The sequence below is a fragment of the Brassica napus genome, chromosome C4, assembly GCF_020379485.1.
Source record: "Brassica napus cultivar Da-Ae chromosome C4, Da-Ae, whole genome shotgun sequence".
Classification (NCBI taxonomy): Eukaryota; Viridiplantae; Streptophyta; class Magnoliopsida; order Brassicales; family Brassicaceae; genus Brassica; species Brassica napus.
The window spans coordinates 4,838,659-4,852,887 of NC_063447.1; the positions used below are offsets into that span (position 1 = coordinate 4,838,659).

Genomic DNA, 14,229 nt, shown 5'->3' on the forward strand with positions numbered 1-14,229 from the left:
CCTTCACGGGTTTCGTCGTTTCGATCAAAATGATAAGTCTATAAGTAACACTAAGTAGTAACTCAATAGTTACTTATTATTACAATGGCAATTCTTTTCCTAGAGCGATGTTACATTATCATGAACTTACTGTAAAGAAAACAACCTTTTTGATAGTGCTTAGCACTAACCCAAAACCGTAATACCCGAAAATCCGAAAAAAAAATAAAAAAACTTCAAAGTATGAAGAATAATATGGAAGAACTCTCAAAGAGATTTAGAGAACTTTGAGTAGAACACTCTTTCATTAAGAAAACTTTCTTATACTTTACTTGTTCAACTTTTTGTGTTGTTACAAATGAAAGGATGATGAGATATTTATAGCCTCCTAAACTATCTTACAAAGATCTAGATTATTCCACCATCACCTCCTTACTTCTTAGATATTTTCTTATTTTCTAGATTTTTCTAATACAATATCTAGATTTTTTTTCTTCTTGAGGAAGTAATGATAATTCTAGAAAGATTCTAGAACTTGAGCTTAATTTTGGGTTTAGTAGTTTATTGGCCCATAATTAAGCATAATCCAAAATCAAGTTTAACTTCAATACTCCCCCTTAAACTTGATTTTATCCACCATTTCGAGCTTGGAGCGGAGTATCTCGAACTGACCTTTAGGTAACGACTTGGTGAAGATATCAGCAATGTTATCCTTGCTTCGAACCTCCAATGCTTCAATTGTTCCATCAAGCACCTTCTCTCTTACGAAATGATGTTCTAATTCAATGTGCTTCGTCCTTCCATGGAACACTGGATTATTGGCCAGCTTGATGGCACTTTGATTATCTCCATAGATGGTAACCGATTTATTTATTGGCTCGAACAAGTCTTCAAGGAGTTTTCGAAGCCATATACATTCTTGGGCTGCGAGTGTTGAAGCTTTATACTCTGCTTCGGTAGTGGACAAAGACACCGTTGCTTGTTTCTTGCTGCACCATGAAATGCTTGTGTCTCCACACAAGAACACAAAACCCGAAGTTGATTTTCGATCATCTAAATCTCCACCAAAGTCAGTATCTGTGAAACCATGAAGAGAAACCTTGGCATTATACTTGTACATCAGTCCCATGCCAAGTGTTGTCTTCACATACTTCAATATCTTCTTTGCTGCTTCTAGATGTGGTTTCCTTGGTTCCTGCATAAACCGCCTTACAAGGCCAACCGCAAAGGCAATATCAGGTCTTGTAATGGTTAAGTATAGAAGACTTCCAACAAGAAAGCGATAAGGTTGAGGATTGGATAACAAGGATCCTTCATCGCGTTTGAGCCTTATGTTGGTATCCAGTGGAGTAGAACGTACCTTTCCTTGGTGTACTCCAATCCTATCAACAATCCTTTTTGCATAACCTTGTTGGCCGATGAATATTCCATCATTTACCCTCTCGACCTCTAGACCAAGAAAGTGATTAAGCTCGTCTAACTTCTTCATCTCAAACCTCACCGACATATCCTCTTGTAGACGAGCAATTTCAGCATCGTCATTTCCAGTAATGATCATATCATCCACGTAGAGGAGAACTAATACATGAGCTCTTCCACTTCTCTTGAAGAATAGGCTTGGATCAGCACTCGATGCCATATACCCGCAAAACTGGAGAAATTGAGCAAGTTTTCCATACCAAGCTCGTGGAGCTTGTTTTAACCCGTATAAGGCCTTCTTTAGCTTGCACACATGGTTAGGATACTCTTGTGATTCAAAACCAGGTGGTTGCTCCATAAATATTTCTTTATCAAGCTCAGCATAGAGAAAAGCATTCTTCACATCTAACTGTCATAATTTCCATCCAAAGCCTGCAGCTAAAGATAAGAGTGAGCGTACTGTAGTCATCTTTGCTACTGGACTGAAGGTCTCATCATAATCTTCTCCGTACTTCTGAGAGAAACCTCGAGCAACCAACCTTGCTTTGTATCTATCAATGCTCCCATCTGCTTTTCGCTTTAGTCGACACCCATTTACAAGAAACAGGCTGAGCATCCTTGGGTTTCGGAACCAAATTCCAAGTTTCATTTTTCATGAGAGCATTAATCTCCTCCTTCATTGCGGTCATCCATTTCTCAACTCCTTTTGCTTCTTCATAAGATGATGGTTCATCTTCATCTAGAGGAGCTGCAAAGTAACAAGAGTAAGTGGTGACAAACCTTTCATCTCTGAACCGAGCGGGTTTGACAATGTTCCTCTTTGGTCGTTGATTTGCGACAGAACCATGATCATGCTCCTCTTCTTCATCTTGGTCAACACTCCCCCTTTCACCTTGAGCCTCCTTCTCAAAGCTTTCATTATCACTTGGAACTTGAATAATTTGTTCATTAGTCTTAGAGGAACCTGAACCATCTTGCTCATCTAAGACTTCATGTGGTCCATAGTAGGATGAAACTTCGTCAAAGACAACATCACGAGACACTGTGTATTTATGTGTCTCGGGATCCATACACCTCCAGCCCTTTCGTTGTTCATCGTAACCGACAAAGATACACTTCCTTGCCTTTGCTTCCAACTTTGTTCTTTGAGAGTCGAACACATGGACGTAACAGACTGATCCAAATATTCTGAGATGTTTCACCGTTGGCTTCTTCCCGTGAATAATCTCGTAAGGAGACTTCATGTTGTTTGGACTGAGTGGCATCCGGTTGATGACATAAGCTGCACATTTCATGCCTTCTGCCCATAAGGCCTTAGGCAAATTCTTGTCATGTAGCCAGCTTCTGCAAGTCTCGGTTAGATGTCTAATGTTTCTTTCTGCTACTCCATTTTGTTCAGGTGTATACAGACATGTATATTCTCTCTTAATACCATTCTTTTGGCAAATAGAGAGGAACTCCTTTGACATAAATTCTCCTCCATTATCCGTACTTAGAGTCTTTAGCTTCCGACCAAACTATCCTTCCACGGTAACCTTGAATTCTTGAAATCTTTGAAATACTTATGATTTTTCCTTCACAAAGTATACCCAAGTGTACTGTGAGAAATCATCTACAAACAGCAACATGTAGCGAAACCCGGAATAGGAGGATGTTCTTGTTGGACCCATCAAATCACTATTCACCTTCTCCAATGGACCCCTGCATCTTGAGGTTGAATGATCAAATGGAAGTCTATGTGACTTTCCATATTGACAACCTTCGCAAATTCTTCCTCCATCTTGAATCTTCAACTTTGGAAGCCCATGAACCAAGTCTTTATTCACCATGACCTTAGGCTTGGTCATCTTTATATGGCCAAGTCTGGCATGCCAGATGGAAGCATTGTCATCCGTACTCATCTTCTCCACATAGGCGTGTGAGGCCGATAAAACATACAAATCTTTGACGCGTGCTCCAGTGTGAACAACATCCGCCTTTAATTCTTTAATATTCCTTAAGAACTTAACGTCTCTTGGGCCAAATAGAACATATTTACCTGAGTCGACCGCATTCACCACCGAAAGAAGATTCTTCTTTACTCCAGGGACATGGTACACATTCTTGAGGGTGATCGGTTCCTCATCATCTCCTTTAATGACAACAGTCCCTTTCTTCTCAACTCGATGGATTGAATTATCAGCGGTAATAATAGCTTCTTTTCTGTCATGACATTGAAGACTAGAAAATAACTTCTCATCTCCGGTAATATGATGGCTACAACCCGAGTCTACAATCCAATCATTTCTCAAGTTCTTAGTTGTGGGTGTACCTGGATGTGTATCCTCCACCGTGAAACATTTCCCCCATTCTTCGTCTTCCGTATGACTTTTTGACTCCACCATATTTATTTCTTTCAACTTGACTCGACAATCCCTTTTGAAATGCCCAAGCTTTCCACACCGGTAGCACTTGAACTTTTTCTTATCCATAGAAGATCTTTCACTTCCATCATTATGTCTTGAACCTCCTTCTTTGTTTTTCGCCTTGAAGCTTTGTTGTCTCCTAGCTACAAAGGCGCTTCCTGAGTCATCAGTGATTTTGACTCCTGACATTTGCATGGCTAATGACTCTTGCGAAGCTAGCAAATTCTCAAACTCTTCCAAGGAAGGTTGTGTTGCCCATCCTTGAACTGAAGTCACAAACGGCGTATACTCAGGCCGTAGACGTCGAATAATAGACCGCTTCAACCGTGCTTCAGAAATTGACTCCTCTGTATTTAGAGTATTAATCTCAGAGCATAGGTTCTTTACCTTAATGAAGAACTCTGAGATTGAAGACTCCCCCTGCTTCGCATTCGCAAGATCATTCTCTAATAATTGTAGCTTAGCCTCATTCTTCTTGTTGAACAATTGATCTAAAGCTTGCCAAATGGAATTAGCGGAAGTACACCTTAAGACATGCTCAAATATGCTTGAAGATATGGACCTCTTCAAAGCAAACTCCGCCTTGGCATTCTTCCGTGTCCACTCCTTTGTCGCTTCCGGGGTTGCAGCATTTCTCCTTGGTGGTGTTGTGTTGTTACCACCGACGACATCCCATAAGTCCTCACTCACCAGGTATGACTCCATGCATGACTTCCATAACCGGAAGTTAGATTGGTTTAGGATTTCCATTCCCAATCCTACAACACGACCCGTTGATTCCATACTTAGAATAAACCCGAGCTCTCTTTAAAACCCGATCTCGATAAGCACAAGATTAGCTTGCTCTGATACCATGTAAAGAAAACAACCTTGATAGTGTTTAGCACTAGCCTAAGACCGTAATACCCGAGAACCCGAAAAAAACAAGAAAACTTCCAAGTATGAAGAATAATATAGAAGAACTCTCAAAAAGATTTAGAGAACTTTGAGTAGAACACTCTTTCTTTAAGAAAACTTTCTTATACTTTACTTGTTCAACTTCTTGTGTTCTAAAGGATGATGAGGTATTTATAGCATCCTAAACTATCTTACAAAGATCTAGATTATTCCACCATCACCTCCTTACTTCTTAGATATTTTCTTATTCTCTAGATTTTTCTAATACAATATCTAGATTTTTTTCTTCTCGAGGAGGTGATGATAATTCTAGAAAGATTTTAGAACTTGAACCTAATTTTGGGTTTAGTAATTTATTGGCCCATAATTAAGCATAACCCAAAATCAAGTTTAACTTCAATACTTACTTTTTGTTCTATTGAACTCTGCTCATTGCTTTAACCCAAAAAGACTCAATGTTTCAGCAGAAGCGGGGGGTTCCGATTGGTCTCTAGCCGGAGCTACGTTCTATGGCCTCCCCACTGGCTACGGAACCGATGGTAAATATATGCATAGATGTTATTTAACCTAATTAATGCACATTATATCTCTACATAATCAGGTTATTCTGCTCTCTATATATAAAACTAAAATAATGAAGCTGGAGCGTGTGGTTATAAAAATGCTGTGGCACAAGCTCCGTTTTCGTCCATGGTATCAGCCGGAGGTCCGTCGTTGTATAAGTCGGGGAGAGGATGTGGTGCATGTTATCAGGTCTGCATGATCAAAATAATTACAATTAAGCAGAAGCGTTTAATACATTTAAAATATATCAAAAGTTTTTAAAAAATTACACGTTTGGTTAATATAATGCACAGATAAAATGCACTTCGAACCAGGCGTGTTCGACGAATCCGGTTACGGCAGTGATTACAGACGAATGTGGACAAGGATGCCTCACAGAGTCGGTTCATTTCGATTTGAGCGGTACAGCGTTTGGTGCGATGGCCGTTCCCGGTCAAGATAGTCAGCTTCGAACTGCAGGAGTTTTGCAGATTCTTTATAGAAAGTATATATGTCACATTAGATAAATAACTACAACAATATTGTTATATGCTAATGTTTGGTTTATTGATTTTGTTCTAAATATTGTACTTTCATTTATATATATTGTAGAGTTGAGTGCAACTATAATAGCGAAACGGTGGTGTTTCAAGTGGACGGAGGTTCTAACGCCTACTACTTCGCGGCTTTGGTTGAGTATGTAAACGGAGACGGCGAAATAGGCCTAGTTGAACTCAAACAAGCGTTAGATTCTGACACATGGCTTCCGATGAGCCACTCATAAGGTGCGGTGTGGAAGCTTGAAGTTACATCACCTTTGCTAGCTCCACTGTCTCTCCGGATGACTTATCTTGACTCCGGCGAGACCGTTGTGGCTTCTGATGTTATACCGGCCGGTTGGCAGCCCGGTGAAAAGTACAAATCGAACGTAAACTTTCAAGTCTAGCTAGATTAAGTTTAGCTTACTCACGAGTCACGAATCGAGTAATATCTAGTTGAAGTTATCTTCGTTACATGTTTGCTAACCTTAAATCACTACAAGAAAATGAGTAATTTCTGACCGTCATATCCGTTGGAAAACGGTCGGAAATGGCCTGCTTTGACGGATTTCCGACGGATCTGACCGTCAGATCTATATGGTCAGAAATTTTTTTGCGGTCAGAAACGGTCAAAAATGGCTGACCGAAAACCGACGAATAATTTCGGTCGGAAATTTCTGACGGAACGTCCGTCAGAAATATCCGTCAGAAACTTCTGACCATAATAGCGGTCGGAAATGTTTGACGGGTGTTTCGGTCAGAAAATATTGACGGAAATAACGGTCGGAAAGTTTTGACGGAAATTACGGTCAGAAAGTTTTGACGGGTTCATCGGTCGGATATTTCTGACAGGTTCATCGGTCAGAAACGCTTATTTCGGTTTGAAATATAAAATACTGAAATGTACAAAACATACATAAAATTTTTTAAAGTCGAATTTTTATAATAAAATTTGCAAAGTTAAACAAACATACATAAAGTAATTAATTTACATGGTCATAGATTGTACAAACATACCAAAACGGTTGGCAAAGGTCAAGCAAGTAAAAAAAAAAAACCAAAGTTCCTTACTAGAAACATCGATCGTCGGGGCTTTGGGTTGCAGAGTCCGGCTGGGTTTGAGTTGCAGAGAACTGCTCGGGGCAAAGGTTGGAAATGAAAACGGTCACGCGACGAAGCTCTTCCTCAATAGCTCGACGTTTTGTCCGCTCTTCATCAAGCTCCGTCTTCATCCGATCGATGTACTAAAGAATACTTGAGGAAGAAACTGAGTGCTGAGATGATGAGGTTGAGATAGCTTCGGAGGTACGACCGATACCATACCGACGACCCTTCTTAATAGGAACATTCTACAAAAGAAGAGTAGAAAGAATTAAAAATGTTATAAGAACTATAAATATAACTTGTTAACATATCAAGCAGCTGGAGAACGAATCCTAAAATTCTAAGTTCTTGGCTGGAGAAAAAAAATAACAACTGACCACATAAAGTAGACATACCTCGAGAACCAGTTGGTTGATCTCTTCGCGGGACAGCATGTTAGAAGCCGTAGATCCATCATTCGCAGACAACTGAGACTGCTGAAGTTGTGCTTCTTTGTCCTCCTTCAGCTTACTCAGAGTTGCCAACAGCTCTCTCGCAACAGGATCTTGAACCTCACCGGTTTGTTTATTGGTGTGCATATCCCTCATCAATTCTAACCAATCTGGTGGCACTCCACCCCTTTCAGCAGTCTTCCAATAAACACACAAATGATATAAGAGTATCAGTTAAATGTATATGATGAAATTTATAAAATTGAAAAAAATAAGCCACCGCTTACCATTTCTATCTCACGTTCCTCTCGTGTCTTAGCACCACCATTGTGTACTGCTTCACCTTTTCCACCACGTTTGCTTCTTCTATTAACAGAATTGGTAGCTGCAATATGTGCAGTAGCATCAAGCTGCCAATAGGCTTTAAACCCATCCCACACATCTTGATTCAGACATATGGGTTTATCCTTCTTCAGCCTCCACTTTTTCTTCCACTCAGTCACGTTGCTCGTGTACTGCTTTCTAGCCTGCAAATTAAAGGCTGTCCGCACATCATTGGTGAAACGAGGGTCCCAGTTCCAATCCTGCTGCAATGAACGTGCAAACACAACAAACATATGCATAAGTCGAAATTAATCTGTAACCAAGCGGACATTTACATTACAAAAAAACATTACCGCAAATGAACGGAGCCACATCTTCTGAATTTCTAATGGAACATGTGCATACGTCGGATAAGGCAACTGAAGGAGACTGTGAAAGCACTTCAAAATCGACTTGCAAATTGCATTGCGATTGCTTCGCCTAAACCTATAACAATGAATACATAAGCACATAGCAAAATAGAAATGATTAGAAAAAGAATTCAAAATTTACCAGCTAGTATTTGGTTCTCCATTTGGGCTCAGCTTAGGAAGCAACTCTCGTCCTGGTGCCACCAACAACTCGTTCAGTAACCTATCCTCGATGATTGATGCTGGCTGTAGCTGAGGGAAACTTGTTCCTTGTGTAGCCGGGGAACCCAGACCAGCAGACGAGGACGATGGAAAAGAACCGGCGAGAAAATCCGCATAAGACCTCGAGTAAAAAAAAATTAACACTTAGAACAAGAATTGAAATGTTTTTGACACAGAGTTTTGACACAGAGTTTGACACTTATGTTTTTGACATAACCGACCAAATCATTTGACAATCATAACCGACCAAATCATTTGACAATCATAACCGACCAAGAATCTATCAAAATCATAGACGGGAAATTTTCCCATAAGCAAACCCGACTTTTCCTAAAACCTAAACTAAACAGATGAAAGTCATAAAACTTACATCTTTCGGCTGAGATTTTTTTAGAGAGACAGAGGGAGCTCGACGGAATGAAGGGACCGCGAGCTCGACGGAATGAAGGGACCGCAAGCTCGACGGAATGAAGGGACCGCGACCTCGACGGAATGAAGGGACCGCGAGATCGACGGAGAACGGAGGGGGAAAGCAACGGAGAACGGAGGGGGAGAGCGAACGGAGGTAACAGGGAGAGCGAGATCGACGGAGAACGGAGGGGGAGAGCGACGGCGAACGGAGGGGGAGAGCGACGGAGAACGGAGGGGGAGAGCGACTGCGAACGGTGGGGGAGAGCGACGGAGAACGGAGGGGAGATCGAACGGAGGTAACAAGGAGGCGATTTCGTCTAGAGGGGGAGGACAGGGATTAGGGTCAATGCGTTTCTGAATATATAAAACACTTTCCGACCGCAATAATGGTTGGAAACCGGTCAGAAAATTCCGACCGAAACCGGTCAGAAATCCGTCGGACCAGAGAAAATATTTTATTTAAAAGTATTTTCTCTTAAACATTAGAAAATATGTAATATCTTTCTAACTTATAATATCCACTTTGAAACATTCATTAAAATAAAATAAAACATATGACAAAATATTTTATTTAAAAGTACGTAAACGTACTAAAAAATATTTTCTCCAAAACATTACAACAGATATAATATCTTTTCTGAATTATAAAAGTTTTAATTAATCCGAATTAGACGAATTGGTAGCTGACGAACCCGAGTGTTCGTTGAATTCTCCGTTCTCCGACTCCGAATCTGAGAATACTTCGTTGGCACCTACACCCGTAAAATCAACAACAAGATCAATTTCGGTGCCATCAACAAGAAGATCACCTATGGCATTGCTCGAGGATTGTTGCATCGCAGCCTTATCCGAAACTCCTTCCAATTTCCCCCGTGGAGTTATATGGGTCACGGTGATCCAAGGGTCTTGTTTATTCCTCACACGAGGATACCGAATATAAGTGACTTGATCAGCTTGTGAAGCCAGAATGAACGGATCATAGTTTGCAAGACTTCTTCTGGAATGAACTGATGTTACTCCGAACTCGTCAATTCGTACACCATATCCAACGATCGGGTTGTACCAATCAGCAAAGAAGGCAACACACCTCAAATTAAGGATCCCCGGATAGTGAATCTCCAATATCTCACGCAAAATACCATAGTAGATTACTTCGCCAGATCTAGCAGATATACCATGATTTATAGTTGGCTGCGTAGTGTTTTCGCTGAAAATCTTAAAAGCATATCCACGCGTGCAATACATCGGGTACGACACAGCAACAAATTTGGGACCAAGGGCCAACTCCTCTAACCATGGCTGAATAGGATCTCCTCTGGACAAGAGAAACCTTACCTGCATAGTAGTCACAAATTTAAGTAATGCCCCATGTACAAAAAAACAAAAATTCAGAAGTAATAGAGAATAGATTTCAAAAAACTTACATAGAATTTTAGCCAATTTACGAACTCGTTTTCCTTTAGTGCAGAAAGCTGATCTTCAGTGTAATTAGGATATGCACCCCTTATTTGCTCCATGTAAATCCTGCCATTGAAATCATAATTAGTTACAAAATTATTTACAAAATAGGATTCTTAATATATCATACTAAAACAGAACTACCTTTCGTATGTCATTACTTCTTCGCAGTTTGCTAAAATGTACTTATGTAAGTGCATGTGCTCTTGTTCGGTGAGTCTTCTACCTTTTCCTTTTCCACTTACTCGACCAATTTGGGAAAATATGGTAGGTACCTCGACAGGATAAACTGTTCTCTGCCCTCCATCATCATGTCTTGATGGTTTTCGACTTTTAGTTTGTACTTCGGGGGCAAAATAGTAAGCAGCGAACTGGGATGTTTCCTCATTGATGCTTTGTGAAACAATTGAACCCTCAACTCGGCTTAAATTTTTCACTTTCTGCTTGAAATGATACATAGAACGCTCAACCAGGTACATCCATCGATATTGAACCGGGCCCCCAAGTTCTGCTTCTCGAGCGAGATGGATTGGAAGATGCTCCATAACATCGAAAAAGGAAGGTGGAAAAATCTTCTCGAGATTGCATTGGATTATCGGAATCTTTTCCTTCAAGTTTCTGATTCCATCTGCTGTTAATGATCTCGAGCACAAATCTCGAAAGAAAGCTGCTATTCCTGTAACAAAGAAAAAATTATGTTAGATATGAAAAGATACTATGTAACATGTGAAGAAGTTATTGAATACTAAATTTACCTGCTATTGCTTCATGTACATGTTTTGGAAGAAGACCAGCAAAGCAAAATGGGAGAAGACGCTGCATCATGACATGACAATCATGACTTTTCAAACCAGAAAACTTTCCTTCTTCGCGATTAACACAGTTCCTTAGATTAGACGCATATCCATCTGGGAATTTGACGCTATCTATAATCCAGTCGAAAAACTCTTGCTTTGCAGCTGCATCTAACCGATAAATAGGCATTGGAAGTTTTCCTCTCCCATCCACGTGGAGAGATTCTCGGGCACATATATCTGGCAAGTCTAATCTGGACTTCAGGTTGTCTTTCGTCTTTCCCTTGACATTGAGAATGGTATTCATGATGTTGTCAAAGATATTCTTCTCTATATGCATCACATCTAAATTATGCCTAAGTAAATGGTTCTCCCAATACGGCAACTTCCAAAAAATACTTTTCTTGTGCCAGTTGTGATTTTCGCCATATCCATAAACTGGATCATGCCCATTTCCCCCACATTTAGCTGTCGATTCCACACCAAAATCTCTGAGTTGAGTCAGGATAGATTTTCCATCTATTTCTGGTGGCGGACCATCAAACACCTTTTTGTTCTTAGTAAACAATGTGGTGCTTTTTCGATACGGATGGTCATGGGGTAGATATCGTCTATGACAATCAAACCAACATGTCTTCCTTCCATTCTTCAGTTGAAATGCATCTGTGTTATCTTGACAGTAGGGACACGCTAATCTTCCATGTGTTGTCCATCCAGATAACATTCCGTATGCGGGAAAGTCACTTATGGTCCACATAAGCACTGCACGCATTATAAAATTCTGCCTAGCAGATATATCATACACTTCAACTCCTTCGGCCCATAGCATTTTCAACTCATGAATCAATGGTTGCAAATAGACATCAAGGGATCTTTTAGGATGCGCAGGACCAGGAACTAGAATTGTGAGAAAGAGAAACTCTCGTTTCATGCACAATGATGGAGGTAAATTGTATGGTGTTACAATAACTGGCCAAAGAGAATATTGTCTCCCATGGCTTCCGAACGGGTTGAATCCATCCGTACTTAATCCAAGGTAAACATTTCTTCTCTCAGATGCAAAACTAGGATACATTGACTGAAAATGTTGCCAGGCTTTTGCGTCTGATGGATGAGCAATTTCTCCGTTGCTGTTGTGTTCACCATGCCATCTCATAGCCTCGACGGTATGTTTGGCTTGGTATAACCTCTTTAGTCGGTCTGTTATTGGCAAGTACCACATTCTCTTATACGGGATTTTAGTCTTTCGACTTGTTTTTTGAAACCGTGGTTTGTGACAAAATCGACAACTAGTACGATCAACATCCCTTCCCCAGTATAGCATACAGTTGTCGATGCAAACATCTATCATTTGATAGGGCAAACCCAACCCTAAAACTAACTTTTGTATCTCATAATAGGTAGCTGGTGAAAGGTTATCTTCCGGCAATATATCTTTCACAAAACCAGCTATCGCATCAACACAATCTTCGCTTAAGTTATAATCTGTTTTAATAGACATCATCCTTGTTGCAGCTGAAAGAGGTGAAATACCATCTCTACAACCATCATATAACGGCTGTTTTGCTGCATCTAACATATCATAGAATTTCTGAGCTTCAAAGTTTGGTTCCTCTACTCTATACCTATCTTCAACCATTTGAACAGTTTCTATATGTTCATCTAAGCCACCTTGCTGTTCTCCTAACCCCCCCCATGTTATTTTCTTCACTAGCACTACCGAAATTCACCGTAGAATCAGTTTCACCATGCGAATACCAAACTTTATAACCCGCCATAAATCCTCTATTATATAAGTGCTTCCATACACCACTAACTGTACCAAATCTACGATTTTGACAATTTGGACAAGGACAGTACATCTTACCCGTTTCCAAAGTTCTCGGCTGGTTTGAGGCAAATGACATGAATTGTTGAAGACCTTCCGCAAACTCTTCTGTCAAAAGTCCAGTAGATGGATCTTGATGATTGTGATCCATCCAAGACCTAAAATATTCATTATGATTGGAGGAAGACATTTTGATTGGTAGAGAATTGTTTTTTATAATTGAATTTGTGAATGAGCCAGAACCGGCGTTGTAATATTTAAAGACAAATTTCTGACGGACTTTTGACCGTTTCTGACCGATTTCCAACGGCTATAAAAACGTTCGAATTTTGGTTAGAAATCGGTTGGAAATTTCTGACCGATGTCCGACGACTGTGTTCGGTCAGAAATTTCCGACAAATTTCCGATAGATTTCGGATGGATAATATTTTAAATTATTGCCGTCAGTAAACGGTCGGAAATTTCCGACAGTTTTCTGTCGACTTTGTAGCTGTCGGAAAGTTCTGACCAAATCAGAATTCTGTTGGAAATCTGTCGGAAATATCCGACCAAAAAAATATCGGTCAGAAGTTCGGTCAGAAGTGTTTGATTTTCTTGTAGTGAATAAGCATGCAGCTATGTTGGTTTTTAAATAATTAACTATATCTCGATTGATCCGCGCAACCGCGCGGGTTTTTGTTTTTATTTATTTTTATATAAATATTTTGTTTTCATTTCTAAATGGGTATATATTATAATATATTTGTGTCTATCAATTTTTAAAACATAATAAGTTTATTGTATATTTTTTTCATTGAATAGATTGTTTCAAACTTTCACATGTATTTGTATCTTCTTCTATATATATATTTTTGGATTATTATTTCATTATTAAAATCGTAACTATATATATAAAGATTAGTAAAATATTTTTTTATTGTCATATTCAAAGATATTGTAACATTTCACAAATTTAGAAAGTTTTTAAAAAATTAAATTTTTCTCTTCATAGATTTATATTATCGAGTAAATAATTAAACATTTAGTTTTTGTTTAATTTTTAAAATAAACTATATAGTTTAAAAAGAAATTCATTGGTTTAAGGTAGTAAATATTAATCATCGTTAGATAATCTGATTTTGTTATTTAAAAAAAATCTTTATAATTTTAAAAGTTAACATCGACAAATATTTAAATATTTAGCATATAGAGGTATAGTATTACAATATTAAATTAAATCTATTTAATTTATATTATCTATAAATTCAATGGATCATCTATTGTTTAAATCCAATTATTGGTAGCCCAATAAAATTTTCTGGTAGGCCTAAAATTTAAATGATAAGATTAGATATTAAATGTAACATGACTTTCTAGGAATATGTCCATTATGTTCATTTTTAAAAAAATCACACATGAATAAAGGTTGTAACTTCTTTTTTAATATATAAGATGTATACTCCATGTATACTCCCCCAAGGGCGAA

General features: G+C 39.0%; 1 pseudogene; it reads left to right on the forward strand.

Moving 5' to 3' along the window:
• The first annotated feature begins 5,118 nt into the window (after positions 1–5,118).
• On the forward strand, positions 5,119–6,189 carry LOC106392369 (annotated as a pseudogene).
• The last annotated feature ends 8,040 nt before the right edge of the window (positions 6,190–14,229 follow it).